This window comes from Balaenoptera borealis (assembly GCF_965194805.1).
Source record: "Balaenoptera borealis genome assembly, chromosome: 12".
In the NCBI taxonomy this organism is placed as follows: domain Eukaryota; kingdom Metazoa; phylum Chordata; class Mammalia; order Artiodactyla; family Balaenopteridae; genus Balaenoptera; species Balaenoptera borealis.
Window position 1 is genome coordinate 71843193 of NC_138869.1, and position 13566 is coordinate 71856758.

General features: G+C 47.2%; 1 protein-coding gene across 1 annotated transcript in view; it reads right to left on the minus strand.

The window, feature by feature from the left end:
• Nucleotides 1-564: 564 nt before the first annotated feature.
• Nucleotides 565-13566, minus strand: part of TMEM217B (transmembrane protein 217B) — a 142417-nt gene continuing 129415 nt past the window's right edge. The window contains exon 2 of the mRNA XM_082347901.1: nucleotides 565-6530. The gene's annotated coding sequence lies outside the window, so the exon portion shown is untranslated. The remainder of the gene's footprint in view (nucleotides 6531-13566) is intronic.

Below are 13566 nucleotides of genomic sequence, written 5' to 3' on the forward strand. Positions count from 1 at the left end.
GTGCTGCCCCTTTGTAGTCACCCTCTCCCCTCACCCTCTGGTCCTTGGCAACCACTGCTCTGTTCTCTGACCTATAGTTTTGTCTCTTCCAGAATGTCATATATTTGGGATCATACAGTACGGAGACTTTTGGGTCTGGCTTCTTTTACTCAGCCTCATGTATTTGAGACTCGTCCACGTTGTTCATGGACCAGTACTTCGTTCCTTTCCATTGCTGAGTAGTATCCCCTAGGTGGGTATACCGTGGTTTGTTTACCCTTTACCAGCTGAAGGACCTTTGGGTTATTTGTGGTTTGGGGCTATTATGAATAGTGCTGCTATGAACTATAAACATTCATGTTCAGGTTTTTTTTGTGGTCATACATTTTCATTTCTCTAAGGTAAATACCTAAAATTGGATCACTGGGTCATATGGTAAGTGTATGATTACCTCTCTCAGAAACTGCCAAGCTGTCTTCCAGGGTGACTGTACCATTTTGCATTCCCATCATCAGCGATGAGAATTTCCCATTGCTCGCATCTTTGCCAGCATTTGGCACAGGCAGGGGTTTTTGTTTGTTTGTTTAAATATTTATTTATTTATTTATTTAATTGGCTGCCCCAGGTCTTAGCTGCGGCACACGGGATCTTTAGTTGAGGCATGTGCACTCTTAGTTGCAGCGTGTAGGATCTAGTTCCCTGTCCAGGGATCGAACCCGGGCCCCCTGCATTGGGAGCATGGAGTCTTAGCCACTGGACCAACAGGGAAGTCCCTGTTTGCTTTAAATTTTAGCCATTCTGGTGGGTGTGTAGTGCTTACAACTTTTTAAGTTTATGAATGTATCAAAAACACCATGTTGTACATCTTTAATCTATACAATTTTTAATTGTCAATTATACCTCAAAAAAGCTGGCGCAAGTTTATGAATGTAATGAAATAAGGGCCTGTAATAGTAAATATTTTGCAAACATAATCATTTAAGGCCCTATTATGTGCCAGACAGTATCCTAATCCTTCCAAAATCCTAGGGGCAGCTGGTATGATGGGAAGGGCACCCATGACAGTCTAAAAGGCTCAAATCCCAACTCAGTGGTGGGCTTGCTGTGGGACATTGGGCACATCTCTCAGTGTCTCTGAGCCTCCATTTATTTATTGTAAATAGATTGAGCAATGCCCCCTTGCATGCTTGGTGTGAAAACCAAAGGAAATAATGCAAGGAAAGCTCCTGGCCCACAGGAGGGGCTCAACAGCTGGGAGTTGTTATTAGCTACGCTCTTTATGTAGCAACATTCCTGGGATAATTTGTTCCAGCCGCAAGTCTAGTTGCTTCTGCCTTCAGGATATATTCCAAATGGAGCCTTCTCACACCCCACACCTCTCACACAGCCACCTCTCTGGTCCAGGCCCCCATGCCCTCTCTCAGGTGATTGATTGCAAGAGCTGCTCCCCAACTCCTGCACTCATACACTCGCCCCCTGGTGGTCGTACTCCAAACAGCAGACACAGGAGTTCTTTTCCATCTGAAACTCCCATCCAGGGTCCTGGTCCCAACCCTCCTGTGGCATCACGGTAAGAAGTCCATCTGATGCCTTCCTCCTACAGTCCACCAGGCTTTCTGTGATCTGGCCCCTGGCTGCCTCTCAGAGCTCGTTTATTCATCTCTGTATCCCAGAACTTAGCACATAGTAAGTGCTCAAAAAACACCTTCTGGCCTGGATTCACACTAGCGCTGTCAGGCCACCAACATGGCAGGCATTATTTCTCTTCCATTGAGGTGACTGGAGGTCAGAGAGATGCGAATGATGTGTGCAGGGTCATATGGCACTTCTGTGGACTCTCTCAGGGACCAGGACAAGGGTCTCCTGACAATGACTGTGGCCTCATACCTTTGCCTTTTCCTTCTGGCTGCCTGTCTCTGCCCCATGACTGGACCCCAGGGCCCTGCTTCTTCTTGAAATTGGCCATGGTGGGAGTGTTCCTACCATGGAAATTGGCAAATCAGCCCCCCTCTTATCCCTCATCCCCCAACAGAGGTCTGGTTGTTACTTTTTGCCAGCACGACACCGTCCACGAAGTCTGGCATCCTGAGGTAACTGAGTAAAGCCACCTTGCTCACCTGTCCACGTCTTGAGCTTGCAACCCTCAAGGTGACCCAGGTGCCTTTTCCATCTCTTCTCTCCTCTGCCTGGCTTCAGGCTCTGTCCTGGGCCAGTTGTTAGCTGGCCTTCGGCCTATACACAGTGAGCTTCTGCAAGTCAAAGGCCAAGGTGGAGGTGAGGGCACCTTCCTACTGGTGCTCCTGACCTGACCCTGGCCTCTACCTGGTCACATCCTTCTTGTTCAAACTCCCTGAGCCACTGACATGCTGGAGCCATTTCTGCGTCTGATTTCTTCTCCTTACCCTCTTCTCTCCATGATTCTCTCATTTCTCATCTTTGGCATTCTAACTGTGTCTCCCTTTACCTCTGGGAATAAAAACAAGAGATAACTTTTTTTTTTTTTTGGCCACGCACCACAGCATGTGGGATCTTAGTTCCCCGACCGGGGATCAAACCTGTGGCCCCTGCATTGGAAGTGCAGAGTCTTAACCACTGGACCGCCAGGGAAGTCCCCAGAGCTAACTTTTAATGAATACTTACTGTGTGCTTTCAGTGTATCGGTGCATTTAATCTACAAACCAGCTCCATTGTACAGATGGGAATAGGGAGGCAGAGAGAGATTCAGCAACTCACCACAAATCACACTGCTGGTAAATGGGGAAGCCAGAACTGACTCCGGATGCTCTGTGACCTTTCTGGGAAGCAGCAATAATCACATCGGACTTAGAATTTTAAAACACGGGTTTGAGTTCTGACTCTGTTACCTCCGTGTGACTTCGCTCTCTGTGCCTCAGCTTCCTTCCTCATTCATGAAATGGGATGAACAACACGTGCCCTGTCCATTCATGGGATTGTTTTGGGGTCAAATGAACTAATGGGTGTAAAAGGGCTTTGAAAATGTTAAAATGTTGAGCATATGAGTGGATTAATCGCATATGGTTCTGTTTTCCAATTTTTATTTTCTCTCTTGCCTCTCAGAAGGGTTCTTTGTCTGCCTTGGTTGTGCCAGTGTGTGCAGGGCCCAGACACAGAGGCGCTCAGTAAATAACTTATTTTCCTCTGTTCTCTGCTGGGCTCCTACTTCTCAGGCCTTTCAGGGAGACTCATCACCTTTCCCCTCTCTCACTATCATCAAGCCCAGACTCAGAGGGTGGGAGGGTTCACCCCAGCAGGGTTCCAATGCTCAGATCAAGACCAGCACTGGATGAAGTCCACAACCACTTCTTAGACATTATCATGGAAGCCAACTGGAAACTATGCTTCGCTTTATAGAAATGGGCTTAAGTAAACTTTTCAGAAACACATCTACTTTTGTGGAGCAAGGCAAGGTCTGACTTTATTTTTTGGCAGCCTGCCTAGTCTGACGTTATTTTTCTTCTTAAAAAATTATTTTTGGGACTTCCCTGGCAGTCCAGTGGTTAAGACTCCATGTTTCCACTGTAGGGGGCACAGGTTTGATCCCTGATCAGGGAACTAAGATCCCACATGCCATACGGCACCCCTCCGCCCCCCTAAAAACAACAAAAACCAACAAAATAAAAAATTATTTTTAATATATTTAATTTTTTCATTGAAAGTCACCACTTTCTTGGAAGTATAACTTATAATAAAGTGCATAGATTTTAAGTGTGTGGAATGATAACTTTTCACATGTATTCACCCACTTAACCATCACTCAGACCAAGGCCCAGAACATTTCCAGCACCCTGGAGAACTCCCTCATGCCCCTCCCAGGTGATACCTGTTCCCACAATTTTGATTTATTTTGGTACAAAATTCAAAAGGAACAAAGGATAAACTGACAAATCTTCCTCCCACCCTGTTGTCAGACACTGATTTTTTTCTCCTAGGAGTCAATATTACTGGTTTCTTTTTTTTTTTTTCCTTTTTGGCCTAGCGGCATGTGGGATCTTAGTTCCCCGACCAGGGATCAAACTCGTACCCCCTGCAGTGGAAGCGTGGAGCCTTAACCACTGGACTGCCAGGGAAGTCTCAATATTACTGGTTTCTTATAGATATTTCCAAAGAAAGGAGATACATAGACACACACACATATTATATTGTGTTATGTTTTATGTTTTGTTATGTTGTATAGATTCTCCCATTTTCACCCTAAAGGTACTTGACTGTGCAATTGTTGTACACCTTGGTTTTTTTGTTGTTGTTTTTTACTTAACAATACATCTTAAAACACTAGAATTATTTTAATAATTAGCAAATTAATATCTTTACCAAAAGGCTTCCCCTTACAAAAAATTTGGTTTATAAAAAAATCTAAAATTTTATTACTAAATAATTCTGTGCTCTGCCTTATGGCCTTCTGAGGGTCCTTAGGCAGCAAGCTACTACATCAAAAAATACGATTCAGTTAGGAAAATGTGATTCATGTTAACTTTTTGGCCCACCCAATAAACCATTGTATGAGATTCTATCTTATTGGTATTATCTTTTCCTTTTATAGCTCTTATCAAATAACAATGTCATTGGTTTATATTCTCAATAACTCATGAGTTCTAAAGGACATGTATGACAGACCAAGAAAAAAGGGGGAGGACTAAAATTTGGAGCATAAATTGTAGAATTTCTCAAAGGTCTGAAATACTGGAGCTTATTAGTTTGGGGTGAATAAAAGGGGAAAGACATATATTGTACTTTCAGATGTATTAGGAAGTTTTCCTGAGAAATTGGTCAAGAAGAATCCACTGGTGTTTTATGAACTCTCCCAGGGGGAGGGCAGACCAGGCCCTGCCAGAGGGCAGCTGAGGGGGTGGGGCTGTGAGTTCCAGGAAGCAGAGTAGGGGCCACCCAAGAGCGGGAAGACCGGCAGGTAATCTGAATCAAAGTCCTCACACGCATCAGCAAGGCCAAAGGGCATAAACAGGGCCCCAAACTGGAGGCACAGCCAATGGGCAGATCTTCTGAGCCGGACTGGCTGAGAAGGGAGTTAGGAACAAGCTGGGAGGCGCCAGGTTGTTGTCAAGAGTGAGGCTAAAGTTCATCGGTCTCTGGGTGCATGCTGGCCCAGTGTAGGAACTTTGTGCACCATCCCTATGGAGTATTGTTACAATAATAGCCCTGGAGAGAATTACCCCCACCCCTGTGTTCATGCCTCTTTGCAACGTGATTTTGCTGCTTCTACTACCACAAGGTGGAATTATTTCACCTCCTTTTTTTTTTTTTGGCTTGCAGGATCTTAGTTCCCCAACCAGGGATTGAACCCATGCCCCCTGCTGTGGAAGCTTGAGTCTTAACCACTGGCCCACCAGGGAATTCCCAATTTCACCTCCTCTTGAATCTGGGTTGACCTGGTGACTTGCTTCGACCCATAAGATATGGCAGAGGTGATGTTCTGGCAGCTCTGTGGAGAGCTCCATGTGGAAAGGACTGGGGCACTCAGCCTACAGACAGCACCAACTCGCCAGCTATGTGAGTGAGTAACCTTAGAAATGATCCTCCAGCCCCAGTTGAGCCTTCAGATGACTGCGGCCTCAGCCAACATCTGACTGTAGCCTCAGGACAGACCCAAGTGAGAACTGCCCAGCTGGGTCCTTCTCAAATTTCTTTTTTTTTTATTTTTATTTTTTGGTTGTGTTGGGTCTTTGTTGCTGTGCACAGGCTTTCTCTAGTTGTGGCCAGCAGGGGCTACTCTTCGCTGCGATACGTGGGCTTCTCATTGCGGTGGCTTCTCTTGTTGCGGAGCACAGGCTCTAGGTGCAAGGGCTCAGTAGTTGTGGCTCGCGGGCTCTAGAGCACAGGCTCAGTCGTGGTGCACGGGCTTAGTTGCTCCGCGGCATGTGGGATATTCCAGGACTAGGGCTCGAACCCATGTCCCCTGCATTGGCAGGCAGATTCTTAATCACTGCACCAACAGGGAAGTCTCCTTCTCAAATTTCTGACCAAGAGAAATCGTAAGAGAAAATAAATTATTGTGGTTTTTGTCACTATATTTTGGGGTAATTTGTTATATAGTCATATATAATTAGTAAACAACCTCTATGTCCATCAACAGAGAACTATTCAAGTATATTACAGTACATACATATAATGAAATACCATGCAGCTGCTTAAAGAAAAATGAGGAAGTTCTTTATGTACTGACATGGACAGCCCTCCAAGATGATTTAAGTGAAAAATGCAAAGTGCAAAAATAGTATATAGAGGGGAATTCCCTGGCGGTGCAGTGGATAGGACTCTGTGCTTCCACTGCAGGGGGTACAGGTTCTATCCCTGGTCAGGGAACTAAGATCCCGCAAGCTGCGTGATGCAGTCTAAAAATAAATTAAAAATAAAAAAATTTGGGCTTCCCTGGTCGCACAGTGGTTAAGAATCTGCCTGCCAACGCAAGGGACACGGGTTCGAGCCCTGGTCCGGGAAGATCCCACATGCCGTGGAGCAACTAAGCCCGTGCGCCACAACTACTGAGCCTGAGCTCTAGAGCCTGCAAGCCACAACTACTGAGCCCACATGCCACAACTACTGAAGCCTGTGTGCCTAGAGCCCGTGCTCCGCAACAAGAGAAGCCACGACAATGAGAAGCCCACGCACCGCAACGAAGAGTAGCCCCCGCTCATTGCAACTAGAGAAAGCCCGCACACAGCAACGAAGACCCAACACAGCCAAAAATAAACAAATAAATACATAAATTTATTAAAAAAAAGAAAATAGTATATAGAGGATACTATCATTTGTGAAAAAAATTATGTATATACATATATATAGAGATATATATGTACATATGCATATATTTTATATGTGTGTATATATACATACACACATACTATGTACATTTATATATTATATACGTACATAAAATATCTCTGTGAAGAAAATAAGACATTGGTAACAGCAATTGCCTCTGGGGAGGGGAACTAGCTGACTTCAGAACAGAGGTGGGGAGATGCCTTTTAAATTTTGAACCTCGTGAATATACTATCTATTCAAAAATAAAGTTTAAAAATTTTAAATAGTGCTTTCTCTTTAGCTCAGAAATTTCACCTCTAGTAATTTACCCTTAGTAAATAATCATGGCAAAGATTTAACTATGAAGATGCTGTCACAGCTCCATTTAGTATCATAAAAATGGTAAAACAACCCAATTATTCAACAGTAGGAAATTTGTTGAGTAGCTTATGGTGCATATCTGCCACCATCGAAAGTGGCATCATAGAAAACAATTCAATGCCCAGTGAAGTGATCATGATATAGTAATGGATATGAAGTTATGAAATGGTAAGATTAATCTTATCTTTAAAGTAAATTCAACTATATAAATGTAGATGACGATAGAGATTAAGACACATCGATAGATACAAATAGATATAGAAACCCAAATGTTAATGGTGATTATCTCTGGGAGGTCTAATTACTGATTATCGTTAATTTTTCTTCTTTTTCATCTGTGTTTTCAATGATAAACATGTACTACTTTTGTAAAAACACAAATGCTGAAAGTTTGTCTCTCTTTTTTTAGAGACTCATAAATGATCCTATAAATAGCAGCTCCCAGTAGATAATTTGACACTTTGTTTTTAAAGACCACATTTTTTCAAGCACAAAAATTACCAGACCTTTATCACTGGGTAGAGAGAGCTGCCCACCCTATTCTACGTCCCAGCATTTTGGTCACAATATTGACCCCCTCCCAGCCCACTGGCCAGTGGGGGCCACGTACAGAGGCTGCATCCCCAAACTACCCCTGATCAAAACTGGTAGGCAGGGGAGGCTCTACAATGTCTAAAGAAAGGTGGTCATCTCTGAGGAGTGGTCTTGAGACCAGTCTTCAACCTGCATTTCCAAAGCCAGCATGCTGTTTTCATCTCCAATTTTAGGTTAAAAATCACCAAGTGTTATTGGCTGACTTGTGTCCTCCCCTAATTTTATATGTTGAAGTTCTAATCCCCTAGTACCTCAGAATATGACTGTATTTGGAGATAGGGTCTTTAAAGAGGTAATTAAGGTAAAATGAGGTCAACAGGTGAGCCCTAATCTGATATGACTGGTGTCCTTATAAAAAGAGGAGATTAGGACCTAGGCACAGGGGAAGGCCACATGAAGACAAAGAGGAGAAGAGGGGCCTCAGAAGAAATCAACTCTGCCAACACCCCTGAGCAAACTAATTCACCAAGTTTCCTAAAGATGCACTTTTACGCAAGATTGAGAAAATGTGCACTGTCCACAGCAAAGACTGTTACCTTCTGGTGGTGACTCTGAGGTATGGAGCTGATGGTGACCATGGGGGCCCTGGGCACCCCCAGTGCTTTAGGTGCCACCACTGCAGCCTACATGTGAACGTCCCTGGCCTTTGTAGCAGGCGAAGGTTGGGAAGTAATCCCAGCACCCATCCAGCCTGAGAAGAACCCGGGGTTTGCCTTGCGATGTGGCTCTAGTTCTCTGTCAAGACTGCAGCCCTATGTGGAGCCTGGCCCTGAGGCCCCTGCTGGGTTTCACCAGTCCCCCTCCAGGGACCACTTGGGACCCTCTCAGAGGGGCCTTTCCTGACTCCCAGACCCGCCCTTCCCTCATCTCTATCTCCAGAGATTCACCTCCACACCGCCATCAGACTGTGGAATACGGTTGGTGGTCTGGAGGAATTCACTGTCTGCACATCTATGGGACCGCTCTTTGTGGGGCTTCAAAGCCCTGGGCATCTTACTCTCAGAGGCCACATCCCTCAAATGTATTCAGATGGACCCATGTGCCACAGCACATATAAGTTACGTAAACTACAGGAGCTGAGTTACAATCGTCTAGTTAACATTTTGTAGCCATTTAAGCCATTTCGTCCTTACAATATACTTTTCTAATTTTGGAGCTAGCAATGATCCCAGCTGTGGCTCAGGTGTTTCCATGGATGTTTGAAAAGCTGGATGGCTTGACCCCAGAGGAGTCCTCCAAGTAACCAGGGTCCAGTCGCAGTGCCCCAATCCCCTTTGGGTGCTGTAGGGTAGGAGGGATGGCACTTTTTCAAGCAGAGCTGTCTCTTCCTTCTCTGCTCCTTGGCTACCTCCCGCCTTCTCTTGCTTCTAGCAGATTTTCAATGAGGCCAGAAAAGCCAAGGGCTAGGAGGTCCTTAGCCATCATAGAGTCCAAACCTCCTACGCATGACAGAGATGAGAAAACTGAGACCCAGGACCAGGAAGGTCTTCTTCAGGAACACCATGCATTTTTTCAGAATTTGCACTCGGAACTCTGCCCTGGGTTGAGAGTGAGATTTTGAGATTGCTCAGGAGGAACCCTTGAAGCAGTGTTTCCATCTTTCTCTGACCAAACTCCTAAGTTTGTTTTCATCCCAGGTGAGTGGTTTTCTCCCAGTTTTGCTTGCCTGTTACTCTTGAGAGCTCCCTGCCGAACCTTGGGGAAGGCTGGAGCTTTGCCCCAGGTGCTGAGTGTCTTGGGTTGCCAAGTACAAAACAGGATGCCCAGTTACATTTGAATTTCAGATAAACAACACTGTTGTTGTTTTTTTTTTTTTTTAGTATCAGGGCATCCCAAATATTGCTGTTGATCTGAAATTCAGATTTAACTGGGTGTCCTGTATTTTTATTAACTAAACAGCCCACCCTACACCCTGCAGCTGTGAGTTTTCTTGCCACCTCAGCAGCATGAGTCACACAGCTGTGGACCTCTAGGCAAATGTTTTTGAACGGAACAGCATCACGGTTTGGGGGAATCCCCCCATTGTCCCATAACGCATGTGGACATAATGCAGAAACCCTAAAACAGTGCTAATGGGAGGAAAATAGAAGAGTCAACAGGAGTGTGTAAGGCACTGGGGAGAACCCCAGCCATGGCAGTGCTGCAAGCAGGCTTTAACTAGATGGCTTGCTCTTCACCTCTCAGAGCTTACTTTGAGAATCTTGGTGATATTGGAGATCACACCTTCCCAGCCAGCTACTTTGAAGGCCTGATAGCCTTTCTTCCCCGCCTTTCTGAGAAGAGGTCTACTGGGAAGAATGGGTTTGTGGGCTGTGTGAGTTGGGCAGGTTGCTTGACTTCAGGGATAATGATTGTGTCCTCGTCATGGGATCGCCGGGGGGATTGGGTTATAGGAGGAAATTAATGTAAAATGCTGGCACACGGTAAGTGCTTAACCTCAATGACGGCTATTGTTATAATCACATCAGGACTTTTGCTTTACCGCCAAGCCAGGTCTTCTTAAAAAGGTGGGCTCTCAGTTCTTGGGGTTCCCACAATGTGTCCTCAAGAAGCTTTGGGTATCCAAAATGGGCACATTTCCTGGCCCAGAGTCAGCAAGAAGCTGATGTCACCTGTTGGCTCTTGGTTTAGGTTAGATGTTCAGTGGCCCAGCAGAGCCCGGAGGAAGCAGGACTCAGAAGAGGTTGGCTTTGAGGGTTGAGGAAATAAGTTTCCACCTGGGATGTCCCTGAGGGAGGGCAGGCCGCATTTTGTGCACGTGCCCTGTTGGTGGGGGCAGGGAGGGAGTGCAGGGGGTGTGTCCCTGGAGGAGGAAGAAAGGAAGGGGCGTGGGAAAGGACCTGCAAAACACAGGTCTTGTTTCCTCTTCTGCAATGTCCACCCCGGGGCCCCAACAAATGAGCCTCTCTTGGAACTGAGGTGGGAAAGCCCCCGACGTGGAACCTCTCTCCTTTTAACACCTGGCTCTGCACAGGGCCCTGGGGTTGGGACACTCCGGCTTCTTAGAAAGAAACTGAAAGCCCTTAGGAGAAACTCCACCACTTCCCCTTCCTTAAGAGGAACTTGGAGTTGCCCTGACAGGAAAGTCTTGGTGGGGCTTCTCGGAAGCTGCCACCGCTGCTCTACTGAGGAAAACCGCAGGCCGCGGGCCAGGCCAGGGGCCAGGCTGGTGGAGAGCTGGCCATTGACAAAGTCACGGCCAAGTTGAACTGGGAAGCTGCCAAGGTTTTCTCTTCAGCTCCACCTGCCACCTCCTCTTTGGGGAGTCCTCATGCTGCTCCCCTCTCTCTCAGCCACCCAGGGTCCCCTCCCCGCTGTCCTGCAGGGCTCTAACCCGGACTGTGCTTGTGTCAGTGGTCCAGCCTCCCCTACTGTATTCACCACCCATCATGACTCATCCATCCCGCAGACAGGCACCGACCCTCTAGTAGGAGGAACTGGGGGACCTAGTGGGCACAGGGAGCTAGTTTTGGAATAGGTCACACCCTCTGAGCTGTCTCGGATGGCCTGGTGAGTTGAATAAAGGGCATATACTGGGCACACAGGGATGCCTGCCTTAACGGTGGCTGTCGTTTGCTTCATTCATTTCTAGACTGGACACAAGCTTCCCTCTGGGGGCTGGGGGGGCGCCTCTCCCCTTCCCAGATTCATCCAAGGGCAGCTGCTGCAGCAGGAGGAAACAGTACACAGGGACAAATCACATGCAAGGCCCAGCCACAAAAGGGGTTAAGAGACCCTCAGGGCCTAAGTGTTAGTACAAATGTGTCAGTAGGTTTGGCACCAGAATCTGGCCATGCCGTTCCCCTGCTGAAAACTTTCCATGGCTCCTCACTGCCTGCGGGGACAGAGTTCAGACTCTGTGGCCCGTGTGTAAGGCCCTTTGCCGGGGCTCCCAACTCTCCTCTCCAGCTCCTCCCCTGGGCTTTGCTCTGTTGAGCCTCTGTTTTCTTCACCCACCCAGCCATCTCCTGCTCACATGCTCAAGCCTAGCAGGGCGTGGATTTCCTGGGGAAGTTGTCCCTGCCCCTAACTCCAGTCTAGATGGGTTAGGGGCTGCCTCTGTGACCTCATCGGGCACATCCCTCCCAGGACCTTTATCCACATCACCTAGTGATTGCCTAGTCTCTTGATCATCAACCAGCCAGAGCTGTGGGCTTGGCATATCTCAACGAACATTTGGTGAGGGAAGAAATGAATAAATGAGTGAATTTAATGCTATCTGCCAGGCCGTGTGGCTGAGAGCCCCACGTGCCCACAGGTCCAGACATCATGTGTGGATGTGTCCATCCAAGTGCAGTGGGAGGAGACACGTGTTTGCTTGTCACAGTGTCCCTGAGTGTGTGTGGGTCCCTGCGTTTATCAGCCAGCATCGCTGATGATGTGCTACGGGCCAGCAGGTGGCACTGCGCCCCTCTACTGAGGTGTCTGTCCATCCTGACTGCCACTGGCTGTCCTCACTGGAGGGGCCTCAGCAGGCACACAGAGCCTGCCTCCCTCAGACCACAGGGGGCCGGGCTGACTGGGTCTCATGCGGAATCACTCTGGTCTTCCGACTGAGCAGCCAGGGCTCTGATGCCGCAGTGTGCAAACTCCCTTTCAACCCATGTCCGTGGCACTCTGTATGCCCAGAGCCAAGCCCCACAAGGGAGCCTGAAGCCCAGGAAGCTGCAGAGCACAAAGGTTAAAATAAAAGTATGGGCTCAGAGTCCCAGCTCTGCCTCTGACTGGCTGTGTGACCTTGGCCAAGTCCCTTAACCTCTCTGAGCTTGTTTTTTTTGTTAAGTGGAAATCATGGCAATGTGTAAAATGAAATAATCGATGTAAAACAAGGACCACAGTGGGGCTGTATCATAAGGCAGTGGCTCTCAAACTGTAGCCCTGAAGGGCTTGTTAAAACACAGATTGCTGGGCTCTACCACCAGAGTTTCAGATTCAGTGGGTCTGGGGTGGGACCTGTGAATTTGCACATCTAACGAGTTCCTGGGTGGTGCTGACGCTGCTAGTCTGAGGACCACATTTTGAGAGCCCCTGGATACAGGATACTCATAGTCAGTCGAGACACAAGGTTATAAACACAACACAAAAGCAGCAGGTTTCTGGTGAGATATAATGGAAGCAGAGGAGATGGAGGGGCAAACTTCAAGGGCTATAGGGGCCCAAGGAAAAGGGACGTACCCCTGTGGCCTGAGCAGTAGGAAGAGGAGGAAGAGTGGCCTCTGGACCTGGCTCTGCTCTCTCCCGCCACTATTCTCAGCTCAGCCTCTGGGCAGTTATGCTGGAGGAAGTGAGCCCAGGGGCCGGCTGTCCGGCTGGCGGGGCACCAGGCCTGCCTTGCTCCACGTGGCTGCTGCCTTTCCCTGAAAGGGATGGGTCAGTTGGTTTTCTCTCCTGGCTTGGCCTCTGCTGTGCTTCCTCAGCTTCTGGGAACTCACACTTCCTTTCCCTTTCTTTTTTGAATAGTGCTTTTTAATCAAATTATCATGAAGGCAAAGCATGTCCATTTTAGAACATCAGTACAAAGCAGAAAAGTGTAAAGAAGGAAATGAAAATAGTGATCGAAGTTCCAGTCACTCAGAGGTAATCACTGTCTATATCCTTCCTTGTATATGTGTCTCATGCACAATATTGTATCCACTTGACATTGTAGCATAAATGTTGTCCTTTGACATTAAAACCCTTAGGAAACATGAATTTAAGGGCAGCACGAGAGCCTAAGTGAAGCTCTTGATGCATTAACTGCTGCCAGCGTTTCAGGTGACTTCTCCAGGGGAACCTCCTAGAAAGGGACTCACTGGGTCCAAGGGCATGACAAGTTTTAAGACTCTTGATACA